Below are 15,721 nucleotides of genomic sequence, written 5' to 3' on the forward strand. Positions count from 1 at the left end.
AACAAATTTGATGGCAAATTGTTGAAGTTGTGGCCTGTGTCATTTTGCAAATGGGACTTCCACATTGGGGCCTTCGGGTGTAGGGGGTGGCGGGTGGCACATGCACCTAGTCGGTTATGCCCCTGACTGCCTGTGAGCAGTTTGAATCGCTCCCACGCCCCTGGGTTCTAGACACTGGACTCAGGTACAGGCGGCGATACAGAAAACTCGAGTAGACAAGTGGTTTGGTGTAAAAAAAAAAAGATTTTATTAAAACAGAATAAAACACAGTCTTATGAGAATTACTGGTATAAAATACTGGCATAAACAATTACACTTATACAGGGAATGGGGAACACACAGCACATCGAGGGAAAAACAACTACTTTAACAATCCCCTTATCCTTATCCCACCCCTATAACTAACTAGATTAAGCTATGAGGGGCCAGGAATTCATGCTCACCAATCCCAAACAAAGCCTGTTGTTTTAGCAATTGCGGGTTTTGAGGTCTGGTCTCCTGTCCTTTGGGGTACTCCGTCGCCACATGGTCTCAGGGCGCGGTGCTGGAGCTGCTGCTGCAAAACACCTTTCTTCTCCTCAGCTACCGTCATCATCTCGTCGCAATGGGTTCTCTTCTTCTTCTCCCTCGGGCGGTCATCGGCGGTAACGTTGCGTCAGCAAGACGGTTGGCAGTTTTCACTGCTTAGATTTTCCTACCCATTCTTTGAACGTCGGTATATTCGTTATGGTGTGGACACCTGCGTTTAATGCCAGTTCATTCGCAGTGTTCAACTAGCCAACTTAGTCTCACTGTCCGTATATATATTCTCTTCCCCCAAGCGCCAGCTTATAACTAGGTGCTTGGTCTTAATTAATGGGTCTTCTGCTGTCCTTCTCTGCTCTTTGTCGCGTCTACCTTATTCTTCATCTTGGTTCGTTTCGCCTCGTTTCTTCTGCCCTCTCTCATGGCCCGGGTGTCCTGGGTGACTTTGGACTTGGGTCTTGCCCCACCCGCGATTGGTATGGATGTCCTTGGTTGCTTGCACAATGCGGGGAGCGAGAAGAGAACCCGCCACGAGGCCAGGGTACGAGTACGGGCGGTGGCAGCCCAAGGCCCGACAAGAGGTCAGAGTCGAGAGAGCAGCAAGCAGACAGCCAGAGAGCGATTGCTACTAAGGGCCTACAATTATACTCCTTTCGATGGCCCTTATCTGCACGCCAAATCAGGTCAGTCCATTGTTTCCCTTTTGGCGGGCTGTTTTAAATGATTATACCAATCTAAACTAACTAGTTTTAGATGGCTGTTTATCGCACCTGATGGCCCGATGTCCGGGCTGTATTGTCCTTAATGCATTTTAATCGGCCTGTCCAGCCTTGATGGCTTCCTTCAGCTGTTTCCAATTATTATGCGGACAAACTAATGGCCTCATGCTTAGGCCTAACTGGACTGATCTGTTCCAATTTGGTGAAAGTGCATATTCAATGTTTTCTTAGCTGTCTAGCCCTTGAAACACAAAAGTCCTTTTCACAGAAATGCATTTTAAGTTTCGATTTCCCAAAGCTGCTTGTTCTGAGCTGCAGAGTCCAAGCTTTTAAAACCTTACAGGCTTTTGTTCACGAGGTGCGGATGCCATCTTTGGGCACCCTTTTAAAATTGTCCATAGGGTCCCTTTTATTTATAACCTTAGGCGAATGTGAAAAATTTGCGAATCCTACAAGGGCGACTTGCAATTGGAGGTCAGACTGATAGGAATTCATAGGTTCTTGTCCATTGTCGATGCTCTGGTAAGAAGATGCGATGCAAACGTATTTGATTGTGCAGGCTAAGCAAATCTGGCCAAGATGAGTGTGTCCCTTGCATCCCGGGCAGCAATGTGCTCGCTTGCTGGTGCCGCTGGTTGATGCGCCTCCGCAACATGTTCATTGTTGGTGTTCTCCTCTTCCTCGTCATCTGTGAAGGCTATGCAATCATCCACTTGTACCTCAGACAGCTGCAAGCCACGATGCTGTGACATGTTGTGAAGTGCACAGCAGACCACGATGATTCTGGAGACCCTGGCTGCTGAGTACTGCAGGGCTCCACCTGATCTATCAAGGTATCTGAATCTCATCCTTAGCAAGCCGATGGTTTGCTCGATTATGGATCTGGTGGAAATGTGGCTGGAGTTGTAGCGCGCCGCAGAGTCATTGGAAGGGCTCCTCAATGGCAACATTAGCCACGTCTTCAGGGGATAGTTCTTGTCTCCAAGTAGCCATCCGAAAAGTTGATCTGGCAGACTGAAGAGCGGAGGCACACTCGACTGGTGCAGGATGAAGAAGTCATGACAGCTCTCAGTGTAATTGGAGCTCCTGTGGTTGCTCCTGTAGTTACTGCTGATGTTGTTCAGGGTTCTGCTGCTGCCGCAGCTGATCTTCGTTCGAATCTGATTTCCTGGGGAAAGGAAATAAATGGTTCCCATGATTCTGGTATATACCTCAGTTGAGGAAGTGCTCAGTCAAGGTGGGAAGAGGGGTTCCCCAGGAGGTCACACTGGAGATGGGTCTCAGGCTCCAAACTTCCACAACAATGAATAGGCCGCTAAACATTCTCCCAGACTTGAGACAACAAAGTTCTGTCACCTGCAAATGGTCATTGACGAAAACTCCTTTTTAATGGTGGAGCTGCAGCTGTTAGTAAGCCATCCACTTGTGAGGCCACCAGGATTACCTGGCTTATTCCAGAGGAGTCGTGCAGCACGGGGTAATGTGTTAAACTCAAAAAGGCCTCTCAAAATGGGATTATAGAGGCACTTAATTGGTTTTTAAGGGCTTTAAGGGCCTATCCCGCCTCCTGGAGGCGGGATAGAAATGGGGTCTGAAAATTGCTCGGAGACAGGACAGATTCGAGTCCGGATCCGCCAGCCATTTTTTGTGAATTTAACACCTCACATGCCTCCAAAACGCCTCCTCGGGCCTGGCAAAATCAAGCCTGCAGTCTCAGCTGCTGCCAATTTCTCACTATCTGCATCATAGTATCTTTCGTGTGCAAGCTCCAGCACAGAGACACACACTCAGGAGGAAGTATCTGGTGAGTCAGAAGGGTTGGCCCTGGATGTGGCACTGAGCACTAAGGAGCATCAGGAGCATGAAAGGGAATTTTCTCCATGGAAGATGGTGAAATGATCATCTTCGGCTGAGAGCCAGGGACCCACTGCTCAGGGACCCAGTTTCAAGACAGCTATGATCAGGGCACATTAATCTCATCTGCAGGTAGTGGAAACGCTTTCCACACATATGGTTGAGATGATGGGCAAATGGTAGGATTTCAATATCCATATCTGTAACATGTTACAGGAAGTTTCCCAAGACTAACAGAACACCCTGGTTACTATGACAGCCTGGACGATGCCATGATGAGCTTTTGGAGACATTACTCTCTTCTGGTGCTACCACGGGTTCAACAGATGCCTTGAGAGTCAGCCTGACTGCCACATTTGTGCAGGGTTTCCTATCCGGGTTAGGCTTATTTAGTCTGACATGACCTCCAAGTTTATGCCTAGCACCAGTGGGCTGCAGGGAGTGGGAGCAGATGTCATTGTCTCTCGAGGGGAAGGCAATAAATCTGTTGCATTAAGGCCCCTTCCAAAATCTCTGTGAGAGAGCTTCACACATAGATCCAGCATCTCTTGCCATTGCAAGAGAAGGCTGGTGGAAGCTGGTGTTTGTAGGACAGCTGCCTCCGTGAGATAAGAGTCACCTCAGGTCTCTAAGGCTCCAGGGGAACCATGCCAGCCACACACCACTCAACCTCAGCTCACTCAGGGAGCACTTCATAGAAGTTATAGATTAGCAGCATGAGCAAGTATGTTAGCTGGCACAAACGGTAGACATGATGTTAAGAAAAAGTTGTAGATGGGAATATTTTGATCTTTTTTGGTGAATATGTTGGCCTATAAAGCAAACATAGCTTATGACACAGAATACTGAGTTCATTAGAATAAATCCAGATGGGCCACTCAGCATCAACCTAGGCATTGAATCAGGACACAACAAAGGCACACCCAGCCCAGTCGACTCTGCAAAGTTCTCCTCACTAACATCTGGGGATTAGTGCCAAAGTTAGGAGAATTGTCTCGCAGACTAGTCAACCAACTGCCTGACATTGTCATACTTACAGAATTATGCCTATCAGCCAACATACAAGACTCATCCATCAGCATCCCTGGGCATGTCCTGGGAACACCATCACCTCCACTACTCTGACTTGGACATATATCGCTGTTCCTTCATCATTGCTAGACTAACATCCTAGAATTCCTTATCAGAGAGCTAACAGAGAGGGTGGATAAGGTACTAAATGAACACTTTGCATCTGTCTTTGCCAAGGAAGAAGATGCTGTCAAAGTCATAGTGAATGAGAATGAGGAGGTAGTTGATATACTGAATGGGATAAAAATTGATAAAGAGGAGCTACTAGAAAGGCTGGCTGTACTTAAAGCAGATAGGTCACCAGGACCAGATGGGATGCATCCTAGGATGCTGAGGAAAGTAAAGGTGGAAATTGCAGAGGTACTGGCCATACTCTTCCAATCCTCCTTAGATACAGCGGTGGTGCCAGAGGACTGTAGAATTGCAAATGTTATACTCTTGTTCAAAAAAGTGTGTAAGGATAAACCCAGCAACTGCGGGCCAGGTAGTTTAACCTCGGTAGTGGTGAAACTTTTAGAAATGATAAGCCAGGACAAAATTAACAGTCACTTGGACAAGTGTGGATTAATTAAGGAAAGCCAGAATGGATTTGTTAAAGGCAAATCATATTTAACTAACTTGATTGTGTTTATTGAGTAGGTAACAGAAAGGGTTGATGAGGGCAAAGCGGTTGATGTGGTGTTCATGGACTTCCAAAAGGCGTTTGATAAAATGCCACCTATTAGGATTGCCAGCAAAGTTGAAGCCCATGGAATAAAAGGGAAAGTGGCAACATGGATACAAAGTTGGCTAAGTGACAGGAAACAGAGATTAGTGGTGAATGGTTGTTTATTGGACTGGAGGAAAGTATACGGTGGTGTTCCCCAGGGGTCAGTATTAGGACCACTGCTTTTCTTCATATATATTAATGACTTGGACGTGGGTGTACAGGGCACAATTTCAAAATTTGCAGATGACACAAAACTTAGAAGTATAATGAACAGTGAGGAGGATAGTGATAGACTTCAAGAGTATATAGACAGGCTGGTGGAATGGGCGGACATGTGGCAGATGACATTTAACACAGAAAAGTGCGAAGTGATACATTTTGGTAGGAAGAATGAGGGGAGACAATATAAACTAAAGGGTACAATTTTAAAGGGGGTGCATCAACAGAGAAACCTGGGGTGTATGTGCACTAATTGTTGAAAGTGGCAGGCCAGGTTGAGAAATCAGTTAAAAAAGCATATGGGATCCTGGGCTTCATAAATAGAGGCATAGGGCTCGAATTTCATCGGGCCATTGAGGCAGGATTGGAGGCATGTGGGGGGTTAAAATCGTGAAATCGGGGGGCATGAACCCATCCCACCCCCAACCCGTCTCCATGCCCATTTCACAGGAGGCGGGTACCCGACCTGTGCTGGGAGCCACCTCCCCGAGGCAGGAAGGGGATTAGTGCCAATTAACTGCCTGTTAACAGGTAGTTAACAGGCAGTTTTTAGCCTAAACCATATTTTTATCCCTGAAGTGTGGACTTCCCGACAGCTCCAAACCACGCCACGTTCGAGATGTCTGGTGTTCAGGTGAGTGATGGCTGCATGAGTGCAGAGGTAAGTGTGTTTGGTGTGTGTAAAGTGTTTAAATAAGTTTTACTTACCTTTGCAGCCTTCCTTCCTTCAGGCCTCGGGAGTCCCTCATCTCACCAGCACAGAAAGCAGAATGGCCACTAGCTGTCAAAATCTGCAGCATTCTGCTTTCTGTTCTGGAGAGATCTCTAAATCAGCCTGAGAGGAAGGAATTAACTTAGAGTACAGATTGTCAATGTTTGACAGCTTCAAAGAGCTGTCAAATGTTGATATTTCATCTGTCAAAAGCTCTTGACAGATGAAATGTCAATCTATGACATCACCTGTTGCCGAGTGGCCCTTAATTGGCCTGCTGAGCCCGCTGGGCAGGCTCAACAAGGTCAATCAAGTGAAAATCGAGTGGGTTGGACACAACTCGATGGAGGCGGGACTACAACCCCAAAAGTTGTAGTCCCGCCTCCTACACGCCTCCATTGATACAATCCAGCACATAGTGTACAAAAGCAAGAAAGTTATGATGAACCTTTATAAAACATTGTTTCAGCTTCAACTGGAGCATTGTGTCCAATTCTGGGCACCACACTTTAGAAAGGATGTGAAGGCGTTAGAGAGGGTGCAGAAAAGATTTCCAAGAATGGTTCAAGGGATGAGGTACTTCACGGAAGCTCAACGTAAACTCGAGGAACAGCACCTCATCTTCCGATTAGGCAGTCTGCAGCCTTCCGGACTCAATATCGAGTTCAACAATTTCAGATCATAAGCTCGGCCCCCATTTCATTTTCTCTTGTAATTGTTCCACTCCTTTCCCCCCCCCCCTTTCCTTTTGTTTCTCTCTCACACCTGGCAGCTATCTTTTGCCCTGCCAGTACACTTTACACCTAATCCAGCCTATTACCATCTCGTCTAGCTTCTAATCTCTTTTACTTCTTTTGTTTCTTTTATTCTTTTGTCCGATCGTAGCCCTGCCTTCGATCTAGTTTCTTTTCTTTCCAGTTTTGAAGAAGGGTCCAACCCGAAACGTCAACTCAAATTTCTCTCCACGGATGTTGCCTGACCTGCTGAGTTTTTCCAGCATTTTCTGTTGTTATTTCGGATTTCAAACATCTGCAGTATTTTGCTAAGGTACTTCAGTTACATGGATAGGCTGGGGAAGCTCGGGTTGTTCTCCTTAGAGCAGAGAAGTTTGAGAGGAGATTTCATAGAGGTGTTTAAAAACATGAGGGGTCTAGACATAATAGTTAGAGAGCATCTGTTCCTATTGGCTTAAAGGTCGAGAACCAGAGGACACAGATTTAAGGTGATTGGCAGAAGAACCAAAGGCAACATGAGGAAAATCTTTTTTACACAGCGAGTGGCTAGGATCTCAAATGCACTACCTGAGAGGGTGGTGGATGCAGATTCAATCGTGGCTTTCAAAAGAGAATTGGATAAGTCCTAAAGGAAATAAAATGCAGGGCTATGTGGAATGGGTGAGACCAGCTGAAGTGCTCTTGCAGAGAGATGGCATGGGCTCAATGGGCCGAATGGCTTCCTTCTGTGCTGTAAACACTCTATGATTCTATGATTCTATGAACTAACACCATTGAGGGAGCATCTTCAACACAAGGACTGCAGTCATTCAAGCAGCAGGTCCAACATCACCTTCTCAAATCCAACTATGTATGATCAATAAATGTAGCTTTTTCAGTGTTTCCCTCATCCTGAGATCAAATATTTAATAAATCCCTCAAAGACTAATGTAATGTTCAATTATTTCCTGGCTTCTAACACAAGGGGAAAAACACTTGCCATCCCGACTACAACTGTCCACTATTCTTGTATTGTATTGTCTTTTTAGTATTCCTAATACTGGCTTTAACTATTCTTATCTTTTATTTATACTTGTGATTATGTGCCTGATGATTGTACATGTTATACATCGTAAAATATTTCTCTTTGGGTTAATTTCCCTACAAACCTCACCTTTTAACCATTTAAGGTTTACCTTGAACACTTCTTTTATGTTAGGGACAGACAAACCGTTTTTGATCGTCGGCATAGATTTAAGTACATTCCATTTATCTTTGGTTTCACATTTCTTCTTACCTAACTACATACCTCAATGTACTTACCCCAAATCTTTCCTCAGAAATGAAAATTTAGCTCTCCTGAAATTGATAACTAACGTTAAATTATTAACAGCATTAAGTTGCCTCATCAACTGAAATTCAGCAGTACAATAATCATTACTACACAGATGCTCCTCGTATAGAGATTTAATATTATCTCAGGGACATTACAAGGTACTAAACCTAGTAAGTTGTCCTCTCTAATGTCTTCCCTGACATTTTGGATAAGGAAGCAATCACTGGCAGCATCGACAAATAACTCAACTTTGGACCAGCTCCATCATCCAGCTGCACTCAAACCAGTTCAACTCCCTCCTGCTGACCAATATCCTCCTTCTCTAACACAGTTATATCCGCTTGTACAACTAAAGCTACATCACCTCCTTTGTGAGTGAACCTATTTTTTCAGAATCCCTTGAACCCTTTTAACTGCACTTCAGATCCATCATTTTTATCCAACAATTTTTTAGATCATATATCTGTAAGTCTATCATTTTATTTTGAAAATTTCTAGATTTTGTGAGGGTGCCGGTTAGTTCCCTCAGTAACCCCTAGAAGGCACCTTCACTTGTTTTTTTCCCTTTGCTAATTGTTGCCAGTTTCTCTTGTGTTTATTACTTAACTGCCTTTCATCTGGTTTATTGGTTTCACCTGTTTTTGCTTTTATTAAGTTCTGTGGTTTCTTCCCTCTGTGCTCAGTCTTGACAAGCCGTTTGCCTAGTGGTAGCTTGTCTTGAGCTCCTATGTTTGTAACTGTTTACCTGTGTGATTCTAGTAAAGTACTTTTATTTAAGACTGCATACCTGCTTCTCGCCTCGTCTGTCTGCACTTGGGTCCAGAACCAGCCTCGCCCTGACAGATTTAACATCAAAACATTTCAAGAAATTATGTGTATGCTTCACATAGTTCATCTCATGTAAACTATCCTAGTACTGTAATTCAAATTTATTGCAGTGATACTACTACCATCAGCTGCCCCATGGCTCCCCAGCCCCAGTGAAACTACATACACTTTGAGTTGTAGTATCTTCTGTCCTAACCAATTTAGATATTTCTCACTGGTATTTTATACACTTTGAGCTAGTCTTGTAGCTCTCAGACTATTCAGATGAAACCCACCCTTCATGAAAAATGTATCCTCCCAGAAAATGTCATATAATTACCAACAAGCATAAGGCATTATCTTTTACTCAATGTTGACAGCCTGTCATTAAAACCATTGATCCAGTCGTTTCTTTCTGACAATCTAGCAATGGCTGGCAACAATCCAGAAACCATTGTCCAGGCTTTCCGCTAGGCCCTTGTACTGGTGGAACCTCAGCGTGAGGGCAATCCTGCCTGCAACACACACACGTGTCGCTAGCTGCAATGTGATTTCTGAGGTTAGTTAAATTGCACGACTAAGAGTGGGCTCCCGATGGAGATCTGCCTGTGATTGGGCACAGATACTCGGGGAGGTGGAACTTATTTTGTGCAGCAGGATGTAAAGCCTGCTGCTTCAACTGGGACTGTGATCATCTGTGGAGGGTTTTGATGGTTTGTGGTTGCAGTTGGAGGAAGATGAATAAGAAGAACAACGAGGCTGTGTTCAAACTCCTTAGTAGGAGTTTGTTGAGACATTTGGAGGGAAGGAGCAAAGGGCGCAGCCTGGTGGAAGGAAGTGTCAAATGGCTTTAAATGCCACATCCATGACTCCTTGGTCAGCATTTCAGTGCCACAAAGAATTTTATGACAGATAGACAAGGTTAGTCTGGGCACATGAGCACAGCATAAACATTTGTGCCACTATGTATACTGACCTCCCATTACTAAGCCACTGGATAATACAGACGCCATGAAAAGTCCTCAATACTTCCCAAGTTTCCCCTCTCAGCTTTCAGCACATGTCAATGATCTTGCACATACAAAAAATGCAAACAAAGCGCTGGGGTTCATTTCTAGAGGGATAGCATTTAAAAGCAGAGAAGTTATGTTAAACTTGTATAGAACCTTGGTTAGACCATTCTTGGAGAACTGTGAACAGTTTTGGTCTCAATATTCTACAAAAGGTATGGAAGCACTGGAGAAAGTGAACTAAAGATTTACTAGAATGATACCAGAATTGAGAGGTTATACCCATTAGGAAAGATTGAACAGAATGGGAATCTTTTCTCTAGAAAAGGGAAGATTGTGGGGTGACCTGATCAAGGTCTTTAAGATTATGAAAGGGTTTGATAGGGTAGACATAGAGAAGATATTTCCACTTGTGGAGGAGACCAGAACTAGGGGCTATAAATATGATATAGTCACTAAAAAATCCAAAAGGCAATTCAGGAGAAATTTCTGTACCCAGAGAGTTGTTAGAATGTGGAATTTGCTACCACAAGGAGCAGTTGAGGCAAGTAGCATGGATGCATTTAAGGGGAAACTAGATAAACACATGGGCCTAGAAATTCAGTTGTTAGCGCCAGCCGCTAGCACCTTAGGAGGAGAAGTGGGGCGCTAAGTGGCTAGCGCCCGGGCACGGCGTGATCTGCGCCTCTCGCAAACTTCACTCAAGATTTAGCGGCGGCGCAAAACTGCAGCGCCCGCTCAGCTGCGCGCGCAGATCCGGACGTCATTTCATGGTGCAACGCCTTCGGTGCGCCCCGAACCAGAACATCAGTGGCGCCCCCTTCTGTGCGCCTGGCGCCCCCAGCGACTGGTAGAGGGGAACAGTTCCCAGTCGCTGCAGGGCGCAGGGGGTGCTATTTAAAGGGGACTCCTCCTGCATTATAACTGGCAGCCATTTTGTGTCAATCCTTCTGTGTGAGAGACAGATATTTGGAGAGAGACAAAGGGAGAGAGCTTTCTGCTTTGACTCAGCGCTCGCACAGCTACTTCTGGCTTCAGGCCAGAGCTTTGCACTTGGATTTAACTTTCAGTGCCATAGCCTTGAGTCGCCACATATAATGGGGGCTGCAATGGGTGGAAACATTGGCTTTCTGCATTGCATTCAAAGGGCTCAGAGACGCCGTGAGAGAGTGCCAGTCATGGCCAGATGGAGAAGGGCCAATAGGCGTCAGCACAGGAGGCCTTACCCACCCAGGGTATACCGCCAGCAGTTCTCATATCTGAACATGTCTGAGGAGCAGTGTGTTCGGAGGCTGCGATTCAGAAGGGAGGTGGAACTGAGATCTGCCACCTGCTTCGCAGAGATCTGCAGCCACAGCTGAGGAGCAGGATGTCTCTGTCAGTGGCAGTGAAGGTGATGGTGGCTCTTAACTTCTATGCCACCGGCTCCTTCCAATCTGCTACTGAGGACATTGCCAACATCTCCCAGTTTGCGGTACATTGCTGCATCCGCCAGGTGACCAATGCCCTCTTCAGAAGGAGAAGTCAGTACATCTCCTTCCTCATGACCCTGGACAAGCAGCAAGAGCGTGCAATGGGATTTGGAACAATAGCGGGCTTTCCCATGGTCCAGGGCGCCATTGACTGCATGCATGTGCCTTTGCGGGAACCTCTCCAGAATGCCGAGGATTACCGCAACCAGAAGGGCTACCATTCACTCAACGTCCAGTTGGTGTGTGACCACAGGCAGCTCATACTAGCTGTCAATGCCCGCTTTCCAGGCAGCATCCTGTGCCAGACTTCTGTGGCAGACATTTTCGAAGCCCCGGCTCACCCAGGAGGATGGCTTCTCGGGGACAAGGGCTATCCTTTGTGCACCTGGCTGCTGACCCCGCTCTGTGTGCCCAGCACCCCTGCCGAAGAACGATACAATGACAGCCATCAAGCTACCAGGAACATCATTGAGCACACAATCGGCGTGCTCAAGCAATGGTTCCGCTGTCTGGACCATTCCGGAGGAGCCCTACAGTACTCGCCTGAGCGAGTCTCCCATTTCGTTGTAGTGTGCTGCATGCTGCACAACCTGGCTATCCTCAGGGCTCAGCCACTGCCAGTAGACATTGGAGGACCACCAGAGGATAAGGAGGAGGAGGAGAAGGAGCACCAAGACAGGAGGGAGGCACAAAGTGCAAGGTCCATCCGTCGGCGGATTATTGCAACTCGGTTCTAGGCCCCCTCTCAGGGAATGGCTTGTGCCAATGAAAGAACATGAATGGAGCCGCTCCGCAAACCCTCAGCTGGTCAAGGCAACAAATAGTTCAAAGTGCAAACATGGACAATGTGAATAAAGACAATTTTTTATTGTGCAAACACTGTGCCCTTCCCGCATGACAAACTAATTCAGATAAAACCCCAAAAAACAGTCAGAGACATAACTGGCTCTCACAACCTTGAGAAAATGAAAAAAACAGTTCAACAAAAATGACCATGATCCTCGGCCTTCATATAAAAAAACAAACACAACATTCTCGGCCCTCATATAAAAAACAAACACAACATTCTCGGCCTTCATATGTAAAAAAAAGCTTCTCGGCCTTCATATATAAAAAAAACATTTGGCCACACGTTCTACTTTTTCCCCTGCGAGGGTGATTCACCTCGCTTCCGCGAGTGGCCCCTTCCCGCTCTGCAGCTCCTCCTCAATGGGATCCCAGTGGCTGCAGCAAGGCTGGGGGAAGGCTGCTGAGGGTCAGATGGTGAGACGCAGATGCTCTTGGGGAATGCCCTGGACCAGCTCTGGCCCTGGAGGGCCCAGCTGCTGATTGCTCCAACTCTGCTTGGGCGGCAGCAGTCTGTCCTACGGGTGGTGGCAGCTGCAGTGCAGGAGTGACAGTGTTGGCTGCAGGAATGCTGCCAACCTGACAGAGCACAGGCACTCCCTGGTCGGCTGATACACTGGCACTCGCACGGGCCAGCACTGCAGCATGCGCAGCAACCTGCTGAAGCACAGACTGCTGGGCTGCTGCGGTGCGGCGAGGGCCCCGGCGATGCCTGGCCGATCCAGCGAGGGTGGCAGCAGTTAGTGCCCGTGTGACCCTGATCTGTGTCTGCATCAGACCAGACAGTGAATGCACGGCACGACTGAGCACTTGGCTGGAAGCCGCCTGTGCTGCCGCAAATTCTTGAACACTATTTGCCAGTGGCTCTATGGAGCCAGGCATCCTTGCCACTGCAGCCATGAGCTCAGTGTGCCTGTGCACAGCCTGGGCACCCATTTCACCAAGGGGCCGCACCTCCTCTGCGCTCACCGTAGCAGGACTGGAGGCCGCATTCACCCTCCGGGGAGAAGGCCGCTGAGCTTCCCCACCACTCCTGCGTTGCTGCAGCCCGCTGGGCCCCGGAGATTCACTCTCCTCAGACCCTTCCCCCCTGCTCCCCTCCGGGGAAGACGTGTCCCCATCATGGCCATGGGCTGCCTCGGCTGAGGGTGGCACTGATGGGCCGGCTTCCTCTTCCTCCTCCTCGAATTCTGATTCAGACACAGTGCCAGCTTGAGGGCCCGCCTCCTCACCTGGCAAATCAGCATCTGAAAGCAGGGAGGCACAAGAGTTGCTTTAGACAGAGGACAGGACGGCAGCGAGGGAGGCATGAGTGCTGCTATGCACTGCATTGGTTCGATAGTGGCAAAGGATGCTGGTGTGATGCACAAGTGGAAAAAGAGAGAGGTCAAAAAGGTGATGACCTTGCCATTGCTGTCCAGAACGGGGTCGGCATCTCCACTGGCGATGGGGCCAATCAGCCGGCCTCCCATAGTGCGCTCCACTCGCTGATCCAGGTCGCTGAGCTCTTTAAGGTGAGGATGGCCTCCCCCGGTCCATAGCTGCTGCCTGCGATTGTGGGCCAGCTTGCCCTGCAAGAGAAAGGACGGCCTCTAAGTACAGCATCAAGCCCTGATCTTGCCTGCACTGCCTCCCATGGTGGAATAGCCATGACAGTGTCAATCCCTGATCTTGCCTGCACTGCGTCCCATGGTAGAATAGCCCTGACAGTGTCAAACCCTGATCTTGCCTGCACTGCCTCCCATGGTGGAATAGCCCTGACAGTGTCAAGCCCTGATCTTTCCTGCACTGCCTCCCATAGTGGAATAGCCCTGACAGTGTCAAACCCTGATCTTGCCTGCACTGCCTCCCATGGTGGAATAGCCCTGACAGTGTCAAGCCCTGATCTTGCCTGCACTGCCTCCCATGGTGGAATAGCCCTGACAGTGTGTAAAGTGCTGAATGTGCAAGTGATTTTCATGAGAGTCCCATAGCTGTTGGGTGAGGGCTGGGCATTAGGGCTTTCAGGTCCCTTTGGCCAGAAACTGAGCTGCACATGCAGGGATGAAGAGGGTAGTGGAAAGGGTACTCACCCTGACAACCCGAGTGAGGTTGTTGAACTTTTATCTGCATTGCACTGGAGTCCTGGCAACCATGCTGTTGGAGGTCACCCTGTTTGCCACCTCCCTCCATGCTTTTCGATACTCGCTGGGCAGCCGCCTCCTCCCACTATCAGGTAAGAGGACAGGTTGCCTGCGCTCCACTGCGCCAGCCAGTAGCTTCAGGGCACCCTCGCTGAAGCGCTGTGCTTGCTCCCTAGCCTTCTCCATTGTCCTGGGCATTGAACTGTTGAAGTAGCTATGGTCAGGCCTTGCTTCAGGGCTGCAGTGTGCAGGGCGTGGTATCAAAACAAATCGACCCTCCCCCTTTAAGAGCTGACCCGCGCCAGCATGTCTGCCTTCAATCAGCAACTCGCCGCACCTGCGCTGCGCCCGCCCTCGGTGGTAGCGCCTCGGCTAGCCGGCTTAGCGCCTTATGATAGTCGTGCACTGCCTGCTTTAGCGCAGCAGCAACCTCTTGGGGCGATGCAACTCAATTTCGGCGAGGGTGGCGCAAAGTTGCGCCGGTCACTAAATTTAGCGAACGCCCGGCTGCAGCGTCCCAAACGTGGTGATACTGAATTTCTAGGCCATGATGGAGAAAGGAATTGAAGGATATGTTGATGGGGTTAGATGAATGAGGCTCATGTGGAGCATAAACACCAGCATGAACCTTTTGGGCCGAATGGCCAGTTGCTGTGCTGTAAGTTCTATGTAACACTGTGTAATATGTCTGCATGCCCCTGTGAAGGAATCAGTCACATGACCTAGTCAGAAAAATACACCATTCTATGAAAGAATTCTGGCCTTATTAAAACATGACAAACTGGGTCTGGAAATCTAGAAACCGAACTGGAAAAACTGTGAAAACATTCTGGCCATAGAGATAAGATAGTTGTTGACACTGAATCAATAACCTTATTGAAACAGAAGGTTAAAGGCTCCTGATGGTCTGAACCTTTCAGAACAAGATAATAGTTCACCCTGTACAAGTTCACCCTAGACTTCGTAAAGAAACACAAACATCTGCCTTAGTAAAAATGACATCAAATAAAGCGCACCTGCTGATACACCATTTATTATGGTAAGCTTGGGGCAGCTAGAGGAGAGACATGATTCTGTAATGCTACCAGCTGAGGTGACTAAGAATTGCAGAAGTCAGCAGAAAAATGACTATAGATAATTAGCTTACATCAGCAGAAAACCTTAAAGGTAATGCCACTGAAAAAGGGTATAAATATTGAACTCTCAAATAGAATAATAGACTCGCTGTAAAGGGGCAAAGCAATTCTCGGCTTCAGAGGCAGGCTCTGTAAGTCTACAACTCAGAGATGAAAGGTACTGTATTTGATTTTGGTGGATATCCTGAATAAAACTAAGAACTGTAAAACTGCAGTGAAGTTAAGATTTGAGAGTAAGAATCTCTGATAAGATTGTAAAGCTTTCTCTTTTTGGAACTGTTAATGTTGTGATTGACTTACCAACTGTAAATTAAATGTCGGTTCTTTAATAAATCTATATATTTTTAGAATTGTCTCACATAATACTTCTGTATCAAACTTGCGAACTCAATTTCTGTACACACTGGTGAGGAGTTGCAGAATTCTGGGGGAGTTTTCTGCACCCTCATAATATCCGGAATGTTACAGT

This window comes from Somniosus microcephalus, chromosome 10, assembly GCF_052327205.1.
Source record: "Somniosus microcephalus isolate GS21.2 chromosome 10, FLI_Smic_1.0, whole genome shotgun sequence".
In the NCBI taxonomy this organism is placed as follows: domain Eukaryota; kingdom Metazoa; phylum Chordata; class Chondrichthyes; order Squaliformes; family Somniosidae; genus Somniosus; species Somniosus microcephalus.